At 50.0% G+C, this 13,139-nt stretch overlaps 1 protein-coding gene across 1 annotated transcript in view; it reads left to right on the top strand.

Annotated features, from left to right (window-relative positions):
* The window catches only part of LOC100648043 (homeobox protein Nkx-2.5-like), a 177,172-nt gene that overhangs the window by 147,386 nt on the left and 16,647 nt on the right, over nucleotides 1-13,139 (top strand). Inside the window, exon 3 of the mRNA XM_003392856.4 lies at nucleotides 11,680-13,046. The gene's annotated coding sequence lies outside the window, so the exon portion shown is untranslated. The remainder of the gene's footprint in view (nucleotides 1-11,679; nucleotides 13,047-13,139) is intronic.

The raw sequence follows: 13,139 nt of genomic DNA, 5'->3' as shown, positions 1-13,139 counted from the left end.
TTCATTGAAACAATTCATTTTCCTTTTCACCTTCCGACGCTTTTCCCCTCGTTCTCGTGGATAATTATCTCTTCACTCGAAAACCTGATAAAACTGACAGCTTCAACGAGCGTGAAATATCGAAAGCAAAGACGCAAAGAGATCCTGAGAGCTTCCAGTCGAGTCGTAAATACATGCTCGGCATTCGATGATTTCTCGACCATTCTCCAGGAGTGTGAAGTGTTTCCGGTGACGAAGAGCAGCGATAAATCGATGAAAAATCACCGGGAACAGGCACTTCACGCCACCGGGTTTTCACCGATCTACTTTTTTTTCCGTTTCCACTCGAGGATCGTGGTGTATCACGTGCAGCCGACAGAACATCGCTCGAGCGCCTCGTTAATTATTCCTCTTAACGGTAAGCCGATTTCACGCTTTGTACCGCGCCGACTCGCGAACACGGGACCCCCGATGGCCGGGACAAAAGGGAGAAATTGAAAAACGACGTCCGCCTACATTACGAAGAGCGGTTATGCGTGTATCCGCCGGCTCGACGCGGTGCTTCGACGCTTAAGAGACTCTTCAACACACGATCTCCTCTCGTTGTGAATTATAAGTTGAACTACACGCAGTTTACTACGTGTAGGATAAATATTGACTATCGATTCGGTGCAACTGGTTTAGCTTCGATAGAGTTTGCTCGAGCGAAAGCAATTTATCGTGAAGTTGTATACTTCAGAGCGAATCGATGCAACGAATCGTACGACGTTTTAATTCTCCTTGTTAAAAAAGATTTTAAATTAGAATCTTTCTATTAAGAGAACATTATGTATATATCGGTACGTTTTCCTATGGATGAAGCAAGTTGGTTGTAGCGAATCGTCGATAATTCCGACAGAAGGAGAATACCTTTTTACTTATTGCAATTAACATTTATTGGATCGATGTTTTTGAACTTTCGTCTCTGTCTCAACTACGAAAAAACTCTATGATTTTGTACTCTGAGATATCAACAAAATTACTAGCGATGTATTGATGTAAATTTGGACGGCTCGTAGCATCTATCGCGGTATGACTACAGTTCGTCGAAAATTAATCCCTCCTGGCCCTGGTTGCCAAACAAAACGAACCGAAACGTCACCACCTTCGATCTTCTTTCGAACCCTTCGATCCTCTCAACGATCCCGTACAAACAACCAATCATCGATTACCAACGAGCAAGAAAACCACCTCTGTCGTTGTACAGGCATGAAAACGCATTTTATTCGACACGGAACGATCACGAGGTGGCAAGTACACGCAGTAAAAATAAGCAGCATGCGCAGAAGGGTTAAGAATGACTCGTCGATGCGTTTCCGAGGCCGTGACTCTTCTCTCCTTTCAGGCAGAGAAAGAGAAGGTGAGAGGTGAAACGAGCGAGAAGAGACTACGAGTATGGGGATACAGGTGGGGTTAATGCGGCTAATAAGAGAGAAAACAAAAGGCGAACCAAGACGAGGCCACAGAGCCGGCATGCGCGTCCGTACTAATTACGAGGAGCATTGGCGCGGGCCCTCCGAGAGAAAATTAAGTAGGCTTAATTAAACCGGGGCTAACAATATGTATTTAAATTGGCCGGAGCGTCTTCAATCCCTTCTGCCACGGCACGCAATGCGTGCCCGCGTAAATAGAGCCGCCGGGCTTTGTTATTTCAATGAGATATTCCTGAGCAGATTGACGATTGAAAGGCTAAAACCTTTGAAGATGATGAAACAAGGGAGACATTGTCTTTGCTCGATCTTTTATCGAGCTTTCTCGATGCGTCACACTTCTAGCCGATCATTTTGCTCGAAATTTTTCTACCGTCTTTTTTCTTTGCTTTTGAGAAACGCCGAGGGGGAAAAGGATCGTTCCTCGAAGGAAATTTCCATCGAAACACAGTTGGCGTTTAATAAAATGATTATTAAGAAACGCTTTACGAGAGTCGCAGACGTAGCGGCGTGACGAGCCGTGACGAATACACGTAAAGAGGCTAACGATCGAAACAGACGGGCATGATGCATCGGTTTCGACAGTGTTGGCACTTGTCATTTCAACCGGTTCTAATAAAGTCCCTGAGCGAAGCGAGCCAACGCCTTTGAAACTTTACGTTCCATCGATGTCTTAATTATCGCGTCGCGCATACCCTGCCTCGTAAATAGCCGCCAGTGAGGTCTTAATTAAGCAGCGCGGATTCATTAATCCACCGCTAACTCGATAACGGCACACCGTCGTCCTATTTGCAGTCTCGCGTAATTCGTCGATTCATTGTCGTCTATTTGAAAGCGAGCCACCCCGAAATCAAGCAAACAGGAGCAACCATGGCAGTTCTCCGATTACAAGATTCGCCGATCCCGTGACCACGCGTTTTTCGCTTTCTCAACAACCCAGAGGTCTCATTAACGGACGAGCAGAAGGGCGGTGCGCAAAGGGAAGAAGAGAGGGAACCCGGACGACGGCGTAAGATTCTGTAGGGCCAAGATTCGCGGCGCGGCGTTGGCCAAAGATCCAACCTAATAGAGTCGTAGCCGGTACAGTCGCTGTCAGAAGCGGTGGTCGACCGCCACAAATCATAAGATTAGAATTTTAAATTCGCCGCGGACGCGTCGGGCCAGGGCTCTGGCTTGGCCACGTGGTACGATCCGCGTGGTTGGATTCCCTCGAAATCTCGATTCACGATCTCTTGGTTACACTGGCGGCGTGCAGGGGGGAGATAGATAGATAGATAGAAAGAGAGAGAGAGAGAGACCCACGTCTCACGGAGGTAAACTCCGCACTGGCGGCCGAATAAAAATCGAACGGGCCGCACGGAATTTGAATAACGACCATTGTACGCGGGACTCGCGAGGCCGACCCCATTCGACGACCATCCCGGACCGGTCCGTTTCGCGAACCCTCCGATGGATTGGCGACTTTTATTCTCAAACGATCTCCCCGCGTCCCACTCTGGTAATCTTTTCATGTCAAGCGCGCTTTATCTCCGGTCCTCTTCGTTCTCGTGGCTGCGATCGATGAAAGGTTTTGCAGTGTCGTATGTTCTGGAACTGGTGTGGTCGAATGGAGAGGAGAATTAGCGGGGGAACGTTGCAACGAAACTTCGTGTCCGTTGGTCTGAAATACGGAGAAACACGTAGAAAGTGATCGAGTAACGTGACCACGCACCGAAACGGTTTCCCAAGAATGCTCGCCTTTTCCAGTCATCGTTACCGCTACGGTCCGGCTAATTACGACATTAACATCGACTCGATCCAGCGATAGATCGTCGGAAGAAGGAGGATAGAAGAAGGATGGAGGAGAAGCGAGGCAGGTCACAACGTGGCAAAGCAGGCCAGCAGGCTGGTGCGTGTAACGATGGCATGCCCCACGTGTCCAATCAGCGTGTTTCTTTGCCGAGGCCACCACGGGCCGCCGGTGCAGCGGAACCCTTGCTGGCGATCCCACAACGAGGGATAAAAGAAAAGCCTAATCAGCATGCGTCCCGTCCAGCCAATTAGAAATACTCTGTTTTACCGACTGTCACCGTGGATCGCGTATTGAGTTGTATCGGCCGAGTTATGTTCGCTTCGTTAGTCACCGATCCCCGAGCCACCGCACCCGTTCGATCCCTCTCTTCCATCGAATCCAAGTCCACCGGCGACCATCTCTTCGTCCTTCTTTCTTCACCCGGACTTTTTCCCCTCCGCCTCTTCGTCCCACGGAGAGATCGACGTACACATCGACGACATCGGCGCACACCCACACGAACGATCAACACACAGGGCACAAGGATCTCTCCCTCCGTACGGTGGATTCTGTATGGGCCGGTGCTTGATTTACGGCCAACGAGACTCGGGTCTCGGGAGCGGAGCTCTCTCGGTAGTAAGAGAGGACTGCTAATAGTCCCTTCCATGGGCTGCGCTGCGCCTGGCCCGCAAATATTCCGCTCTCTAATTGGAATTGATTAGGAGGGGCCCCGGACTCGTTCGCGGAATAAAGACGGAATTGCTGCCCGGCCAACCGGTGTCTCTTTTCTCTCTTACGCGCCTTCTCTCGTTCCGTTTCTCTCCCCTGCAGCCAAGAAAAAATCCGGCCAGACGAGCGCAACGATCCGGCAGCCCGTCGCTGCGTCCATGTCGCGAACCAGGGTGCACAGGCCCCAGCACCCTATTAGCTGCTCCCAGTCCACGCAAAAATCACCCGTTCCCTGTCCGCGCATGGAATTTCACAAGGATATCGTTATTCGCGCTGTCTATCCTTCGACGGTGCAATTAGCGGATGACATCCTACTCGGCCGTAATACGTTGTTTCTTTCTACGTATTTGGCTTCTTCGCGGTTTCACGAAGAATTCCATCCATCCATCCGTCCGTCCGTTCATCCATCCATCCATTCATCCATTCATCTATCGACGAAGCGATTAATACGATAATACATATCCCAAGCGAAAGTCTACGTATGTTCGATGTCTGAATTCTGTCGGAGAATTTTCCCGGGGAAACTCTGCAACATCGTCTCGCAGAGGTCGATCGGTCTTTCGCCAAACGGACGGCGTATTACGAACGAAATCAGAGGGCAGAGAATCCAGCCCGAAGAAATATGCAAATGACGCAGTTCGAGCCTGATCGAGGTACTTCTCTTCTCTCCCATAGCGCGAACGAGAAGATCCCTTACCCAGGATCCCTCCTCCTCTCCTTTTCCATCTTCCTCCGTCTTCGCGCGAGCAACCCGTCTCTTGCCCGGGGACGTCGTCGGGACCGTCTCATTTTATTTTCGCGTCCGAGGCGCGCTCGTTTGCTATCTCGGTTCAACGCTAACGAGCCTGTTAGCAGCAATTATTCTAATTAATATCTCCCCCACTCGACGGCGAGCGGAGCGGAACAGGGAACGGTGCTACGCTCGCGTTTCGCCGTACGTCTTTCTCCAACAGTCGACAACCCTTCGAACGTTTCTCGGGCTCGTTCTTCTCGCGGCCGGCACGGCCCTCGTTCCGAGGCGGACGCGACAGAACCAGAAGCAAGGCGCGAGCGAAACGAGGACGGAACGAGGCGAGCATCACCGAGCTTTACGATGCTCCTCAGCGAGGTTTTTGCGTTCGCCGCGTGATTGGCTATTACCGTCTCCTTCCTCGTCGGTTATATAGCGCGCGGAGCCGCGCAGGATTGAGTCCTCTTCGCCTTCTCCTCCTCCTTTTGTCTCTTCCTACCGTGCCATTCTCTTCTCGCTGTAGAGAACCAGCCTCGAGAGCGCCTCTCGCCCGTAAACCGTTCTTCTTCTTCTTCGTCTTGTCCTTCTTCCGCTTCTGTATCCTCTTTTCCTTCGTCTCTTCCTTCCTCCTAACCTACGAAGCTCTACAAAACGGGACACATTCGCGACGGCCGAAAGGAGAAAGCAGAAGAAGAGGCAGCCCCCTTCCGGCTCTGCCTCTAATTGTGTTTGCTCTCGCGTTTAAGGCTTTTTTCGAGAGTCGTCGCCGCCGCCGCCGCCGTCGCCGCTGCCGCCGCCGCCGTTGCTGCCGCCACGTTCCCTTGGTTCGCGAGGCGAGTCGTTATATAGCCTGGCCAGGGTTCAACGTCGGGGTCGCTGCTCATTCGTGCCTCCTCTCTCTTCTCCTCCGTTCATTCTCGATCCCTCGATCCCTGGCACGCAGCCTGCGTCTCTGCTCCACGAATTCGACGTGAAATTGCCAGCTCGACTGGAATTTATATAGCCTTCGGCCATTTCCTCCTTCGACGTCTCTATTCTTCTCCGTGCACATCTACGAGGCAACGGACAGAAACGATATCTGTACGCTTTGGGATTTTTATTACTTTTCTACGAACTTTTCAAACTCTACGTTTCTTCCTCTAGCTTACACCTACACCCATCGCGATATTTTGCTCTTCCTTTTTATCATCCATAAGGAAATCAGATCCGTTCGTTCCCGTTGGTGAATCGAAAGTACGATCGAAGAACGTTCGCTCTCGTAATACGACGAGTTAATGGAGAAGGAAATGGGTGCCCGACGCGGAACGCCGCGCTACGCCAATGATCCTTATCGGAGCTGGTACTGGAAGCGCCGGCTACCCGAACGGAAGCTCAATTGCATCGTGGACGGGGCTCGTCCGCAAACGATACGACCGGCACGTAGCCAATGCGATTGAAGCTAATTTGAAATTTTAAAGCCGGGACCCGGCTTAGGGTCGGCGAAATAAAAGAAGAGGCGCGGGGGAGGAGGAAAGCGGCCTGGGCCGGGAGATCGAAGAAACGAAAAGGTGCGCTCCGCTCGGCGGACTCGGTGGAGTCGGAGAGAAGAATGGCCCCGCGAGACCACGAGAAACAACCGGAAAGAGAACGAAAGAGACGGAGCAGAGGTGCAGAAGAGGGATAGAGGGAGAAAAGGGAGGATGAAAGTGGGTGTAGGTTCTGCGGCTGACCGCAGACAGATACTAGAAGGACGGAGAAGAAAGGAGCACCGTGGCCGAGACAGAGAAGCAGACTGAATTATCGTGATATTTAAATTAACAAATGACATTCTGCATTACCATAGCCTGTCCGCGGCTCGCCCCCTATTGTACCAGCTTCGAATTCTCCGACCGTGGTACAGGGACGAAGACGTCTAGCCAAAACGACGCGACCGTCCGGCTCCCTTCCGTCTAATGCCTCGATCTTTGAATTCGGCGATCGCTACACTTGTATCCGCCATTTCTTCGATCCTGTAATATCCATAAAATTATATTTCAAGCTATGAATTTACCAGTGCGAGTTCGTATGCTCGTACGAAGCAGCGAAAACGATGTTACTCTTCTCTTACTCTCGTAGAACGCGTTGAAATATTCGAATTTATGGAACACCGTTAATAACGCAATTTCTCAATAACAGCGATATTAACAACTGTACGCAAACGAACGAACGTAACGGCGTTGATTTAATTTCCAAACACCCCGGTATCTCTCGATCGACGTTCGCGATTATCGATCGTCCGTGTCTTTTACGTGGGCCCTTCTCCGAGAAACGAAGTTTACTACCGAATCGAGCGATTTCTGCCTGCGAGATACCAGCTTTTTCGCTCGGATTTAACGAGCGTGCGGCTCCCTACCGGACCGTATCTCAGAGCAACTACCCTAAACAGCTAATAATCCTGGTTGCGGGTCGGCCATCAAAGTCGTGATCGGCAGGGGATCGAAAGCAAAACGGATCGTTCCAAGTAATTACAGACCCATGCGAGACCTGCTTGGTTTTAATGCCAACGATGAAATAATTATCGACCGAGATCGGCTACCGTTCAGCGCGAACAAAATTTGATCTATTCGCCATTTAGATTGGATTTAACTGGCAACAACGCAAAACAAACAAAATTCGACCATCGAACGATCATGGTCCTGTAATCTGCAGCACCCTTCCACCATTTAGATAGAGAGCATATCTCTGAAAGTGTATCTCTCAGGATGCTGTTCAGATAAAAAATATGCACCTAAAAGTATTTCAAGAAACGAACCCCGTAAAAAAAGACCCTCTTAATATCATCATCCTGTAATACGATTATCGCGATATTACTCGTAACCGCCTTAAATAATAATTTTCAATGGGGAAAATGCTCTCGGGCGAAATTTCACCCACGATAGCGTTAGCTTTTCGCGATAGCTTCTAAAAGATTCCCCCCTCGATCCTTCGCTCCCGGCAACACCTCGTAGTTTAAGATGTCTATCGACGTATCGCTCGAGTATCGAGCCCACAGCCACGGATTTCGAGCATAGCAAAGGACGCCGAGTTGCTTCGATCAAAGGGCGAAGCGGAATGAATCTTCGGCATGGAAAAGACTTTCGACAGAAGTTTAACATACGGCTGCGGCTGTCGAGACTAGGCTGCTGCGAAACGAGTAAAATGGATCCATCTACCATGCTCGTAGATTCTGCGGAGGAAACGTGTCCTTGGCGTTGGTAGCGCGGCGCATAAACTCGGACGGGTTGCTCCCTGGCCAGGCCGACACGGTGGCTCTCTCGCGGTTGCCCACGTTGCAGCCACGTGAACAAAGGGTGGACACACCTACATACGTTCTCACCACGGATTCGCCGGGACAAAACAAACCCGACACGTCGCGACGACGACGACGAAGACAACGACGACGACGACGACGACGGTGACGACGGTGACGACGACGACGGCGACGATGACGTTCCCCTTCGTTCGTCGGTGTTCTTCGCGACGTTCGGGTGGCGACCGTGCGAGCAGAGGAGGACGAGGCACAGAAGCCTTTCGAAGACGACCACGAACGACGACTAACAACAGGAAGAAGAGGATGAAGCGAAGAGTCGCGGCGTTGGGCGAAGAGGCGAAGAGGCGAAGGAAAGAAGGAAAGAAGGAAAGAAGGAAAGGAACGGAAAGTTGGCAACGCTAGAAAAGAGAAAGAGTCGAGGCGAGTGAGAGGAGAGAGAGGAAAAGTATCCGAAGAGTCGACGAAAGGAAACACAGGCCTCGGTAGAAGGAGACGGAATGGAAGAGAAGGAAAAAGACGACGAAGAGGAGGAGGAAAGATGGAAAGAGAAGAGAGAGGAGGGAAAAGGAGCGCGGTGGTTGCGCTCCACACCGTGGTGTATACCGAACTGAAAGATCTGGTCGTTGAGATAGCGGGGTGATCTGTGAGGCCCGGTGTGTGGTACCCCTTTCGCGAGCTGCTGCACGCTTTCGCAAAGGGGGCTGCTACGATCGAAAGGGGCCATCGAACGTAACCGTGAACAGGGAACGGGAGAAGGAGAGCGGAAAGACACGGCGAGCACACCGACGCGGCGCAGGGAGGCGGAGGTAAGCGAGGATCCTTTCAGGAGGAGGCGGAGTGTGTGTGCAGCTTACGTAGCCTCGCGGACCCTCCAAGGAGCTCTCTGGGATTGAGACGTTGTGGCCTCTTTGTACCAGCCGTGATGCTTTCGGAGCACCGTATTTACGAGTAACGCCGTGTAACCGTGCGCTTGCCAACCGACCGCCCTCTCAATCCCTTTTCTTTTCCCTCCTCCCTCGCTATTTCTTTCCTTCTTCCGTTTGTTTCCGTTCGTACGCCTCTTTCGATCTTGGCTCGGTCGACTATTTCACGGACCTCTCTGTCTTTCTCCGCGCACAGAACGCGGTGCACATTTGAATTCCAAGAAAACGTATCCACCTCGCGATGGCGAACACTGGTTGTATGTCGTGTTAGTTTTCGTTGGTCAATGCTGAACAAGATTTCGCCATCCAATTTCGTTTCAAGCAGATTTTTAATGAAAAAACGATGCGTCGATCGATAGTGGTACCGATATCGTAAAGCCGCGCAAGTCCAGAAAATCCGAAAGAAAGACATCGGAGCGAACAACGAGTTTCCACGGCACCAAAAGTAGTTGATTTTCGAGACTGACGCGGGTAAGCCAGGAGGAAAGTCTGATCGCGTTACTTGGCCGTTACTTTCTCGTGGAAAAAGCTCCGATTGAGATATCGCGGTTCATCAGCTTAGCAAAAGGCGGATATCAATCTACCTCAGCGCTCCGGGTCCGGGAAGGAAAATTGAAGATTGAGACATCGCCGGTTCGCTGTATCGGCCATGATGCCTTCGAGGCACCATATTTACGAGCACCGCTGAATAAACGAACGCTCGCGAGCTCTCTCTCTCTCTCCCGTCCACCTCTCTTTCTCTATCCTGTCTGGTTCGTTCCCCGGTGGATCGAGGCAGGCTGCGCCACTAGATCGCGGCGCATTTGAATTCGAAGGAAATGTACGATCGGTTAGACGGCGAGGACCGTAAGTCGTTCCATCGTGACGAAGAAACGAGGGCCTGAACGCTGCTTGACGCCGATGCTTCCCGGACTATGTCGGCGTTTTTAATGCGCCGTCGATCCGTACGAATAAATCGTCGATCCACGGTCCATAGCCGCCGGTACACACCGATATACCGCGATATCTAACGGTTAATTAATACGTTCTGCTTGTCGGCCACGACTCCGCTTCTGCTCTTGCTCTCCTCTTCCGTTCTCCTTCTCTCTTTCTCTTTGTCTCCTCCTCGTAAATACGTTCATGTAGCCGTGCGAGAATTAATTTCGTGCATGACGAGGATGCTAATGCGTTTCGTATTTGTAGCGGTGTCATTTATGCAAATGATCGTTCGGCAAGAGTTTGATTATTAGTTTCAGCTATTAGTTGCCGGTTTTTGTGTTGCGTGTCCAACGTTTTATTGTCTGTTGAATAGTTCTCGCGTGTCTTTCGTATTTCGTCTCGATAAAGCTAGGAAGAACAATTCGACTGGAAATTTAGTCGCACGTTTAAGGGGAGACGTTTAAACGAATGACGCGTGGGTTAGAAACAGTGCACGACTTTTATCACCGGTAGGAGTGTCGTTTCGTTGCGTCGACAGGGTGTGCTCAACGATGATTTAGAATTCTTAAGATTAACGCATTTTCGCGGGATCCTATCAATAGAACCGCGTCACGCCCCTCGTCGGTCGTCGGCTGGCAAAGATTCCTAAAAACTTGACCGTCGTTTTCACCGGAACATGCTGTAGTAAATCTCTCCGGAAATATCGAACAATACCGTAACTGTATTCGGCGGGTTTTGCTAATGATTCACGCTTAATATTCAAGCGCGCCGACACCAGCTTCAAACGATAAGCGAAATAACGAACTCGAAAGATATCGACCGTTTCGCTTTAAGTCCTAATCTAACTACAACCCATCGACCAACTCACCCTTCCCGCAAAGACTATACCCCGTAAGAGGATCGGATCAGCTTCTTTACGTTCAACGCAAAAGTCCTTCCTTAATTAACCGGCCGGTGACACAATCGAGCTTTTCGTCGATAAAACGAAACGAGACGAACATCGATGATTGACATCGGTCGTAAACGAACCACCATAGTCCGGAGGATTAATCATTCTTTCTGCGTGAACCCTGTTTCCAACGATGGAGAACGATCTGCTCAGGGGTGGCCCGAGCGGATCGGTCTCCTATCTTCGATATCGCTGCTCCATCGGACGAGCGGTCGCCTTTGACGCGAATGACTGGCTCTAATCCGCTAACATAGACAAACAAATGACAATGGAGATCGGTTATCTCGAGCCGAGTTGCCGATGTCGTAGATAGGGTTAGAGGAAAGGGCCAACCGGTCCAATTCCACCGGCCGATGCACGATTTTCGGACAGGTGGCACGTACGATCGATGCTACTCTCTAATGACCGATGCTCCGTGCTAATTGGCAGAGATCCAATGGCGACAGGAATTTATCGTCGGGGCCAGGGAGTCGAGTGTAAAGTGGCGCTCTAAGACTCTAAAGGGACTCTAAGGGCCGATGTGTTAGCCCTTTGTGGGCATAACTTTCCACGAAAAGATGACAATTTTGATATAAAGCACATTAAGTAGAATAGTTAGCTGTTTTAGTAAAATCGATTTACCGTATTCGTACCGTATTCCTTAGAAGTAGCAATATTCGGTGATTTACGCAAAATTACTAGACGATACAAATTTTGCGTTCTGCGAGTTAGAGGCAAAATTAGAGATATGATTAGAGGTAGGACTATCGCAATCCATCCGCGACACTTTGCCGTTCCAACGAAAGCTCTACCTTTCTCAAGCTAAACAATCAATCGTCTTCATCCAATTTTCCACAATGCACAAAATCCCATTTTGAATTCTCACAATAAGCGACATCCTTCATTTCCCTCGATTTCTTAGATATTTACGTTCGTTACTACGTAGTTGCATTCTACGTTTCAGATAACTGGAAATGAAAATTCGAATCCGCAATTTATTCGGAAACACGGAAACAAAGGCGCAGAGACGGTACAGATCGAAGGGGTTAACGCCGTATAGCGGGCCGACGTCGCAGAAGTGTGCCAGGTGCGGAGAAATCGATGCGAACGAGGAAACATGGCTCTTGGAACGGATCATCCGACCCGCGACCACGATATTAAATTATCGAATGGGCCGCGAGACCACGAATCGTCTCAACATGCACGAAAACGGTTCTGAAACTCCGTTTCCAAAGCAGCTGTCAACTTTTAGGCGGATACCTGCGAGAGGTGCCATAAAGCATTCCGCTTCGATCCTGCGGAGCAGAAATATTTCCACAACCGTGGTACCTGTTCGACGAGAGGCAACCGAGGAAAAACCGAGGCAAACAAAGGGAATTATTTAAACGATGACAAACGACGCTCGACCAAGTCCTCGAACGGGATCGAGCCGAAAAAAATTAAATTTTCCCGCTCCACCCCCTGGTGCGAGGTAGAAAATACAAATTACCCGGTCGGGAATAAACGTCGTCGGTTTCACGTTCGACACCGCGACGCGGAGGTCGCCGCGATTACGTTAGAAAACGATTTTTCTTCTCGTTGCCGGGCATTGTCCACAGTCCTCGTCGTTCCTACCTGTTTCACGGATTGCTTTTCAGCGTGAAGACGCGATGAACGCGTAACCGGTCGCCCGGAAAATTCTCCACACGTGATCGACTCCCACGCGAAGAAACGTCGTGGACACGATTTCATTAAGGACTCGTCTCGGGGGATTCACCTACCGAGTTTCCCATGAATCGAACTATATTATTACAGTTTTCGGTGTCGCTGATTCCAGGCACAAAAACGTAACAAAGAACGAGTCCAGGTCAAGAGAGGAGTCACTGTCGAGTCACCTGCTTCTTTTGTATTCTTCGAGGGTTTCACGGATACCTCTAATCGACTGTAAAAGAGAGTCACTCCAAAAGCAGCCACTTCAGAGCACCGGTGGACGCCTATTTGATTTACTGGCGAAACACGCGTCGTTCCACGGCCCGGAGTCGATCGTAACGAGAGCGTGAAGGTGCAGACCAAACGGTACGTACGATTTTCGTGGAACTCGACGGCTACCTGATGTTCGACAATTATAAATATACGCCTGACGAGGTGTTCGGGGAACGTTTCGCGGTTAATAACCTCTATTAGTACGCGCGTAAAATCGAATGCATTGGTTTACGTCTTACGATTCTTATTTTAAGCCTTAAAATAAATCGTCGATTTATGGAACTCGATTGCCACGACCTAAAGGAACCCACTGACACCGGACAGCAACATAACGAATATTTAACGTAAAAGCTTTATCCTGATAGTTGGGTAAGTTAATACTTTTACGAATGCAAGTAAAGAAATGGGATATAGATTTGTTTTATCCTTGGAATATTATACCGTATAACGCTCTACATCACT

Source organism: Bombus terrestris, chromosome 1 (assembly GCF_910591885.1).
Source record: "Bombus terrestris chromosome 1, iyBomTerr1.2, whole genome shotgun sequence".
NCBI classification, from domain to species: Eukaryota; Metazoa; Arthropoda; class Insecta; order Hymenoptera; family Apidae; genus Bombus; species Bombus terrestris.
This window is presented reverse-complemented; position numbering and strand designations above follow the sequence as displayed.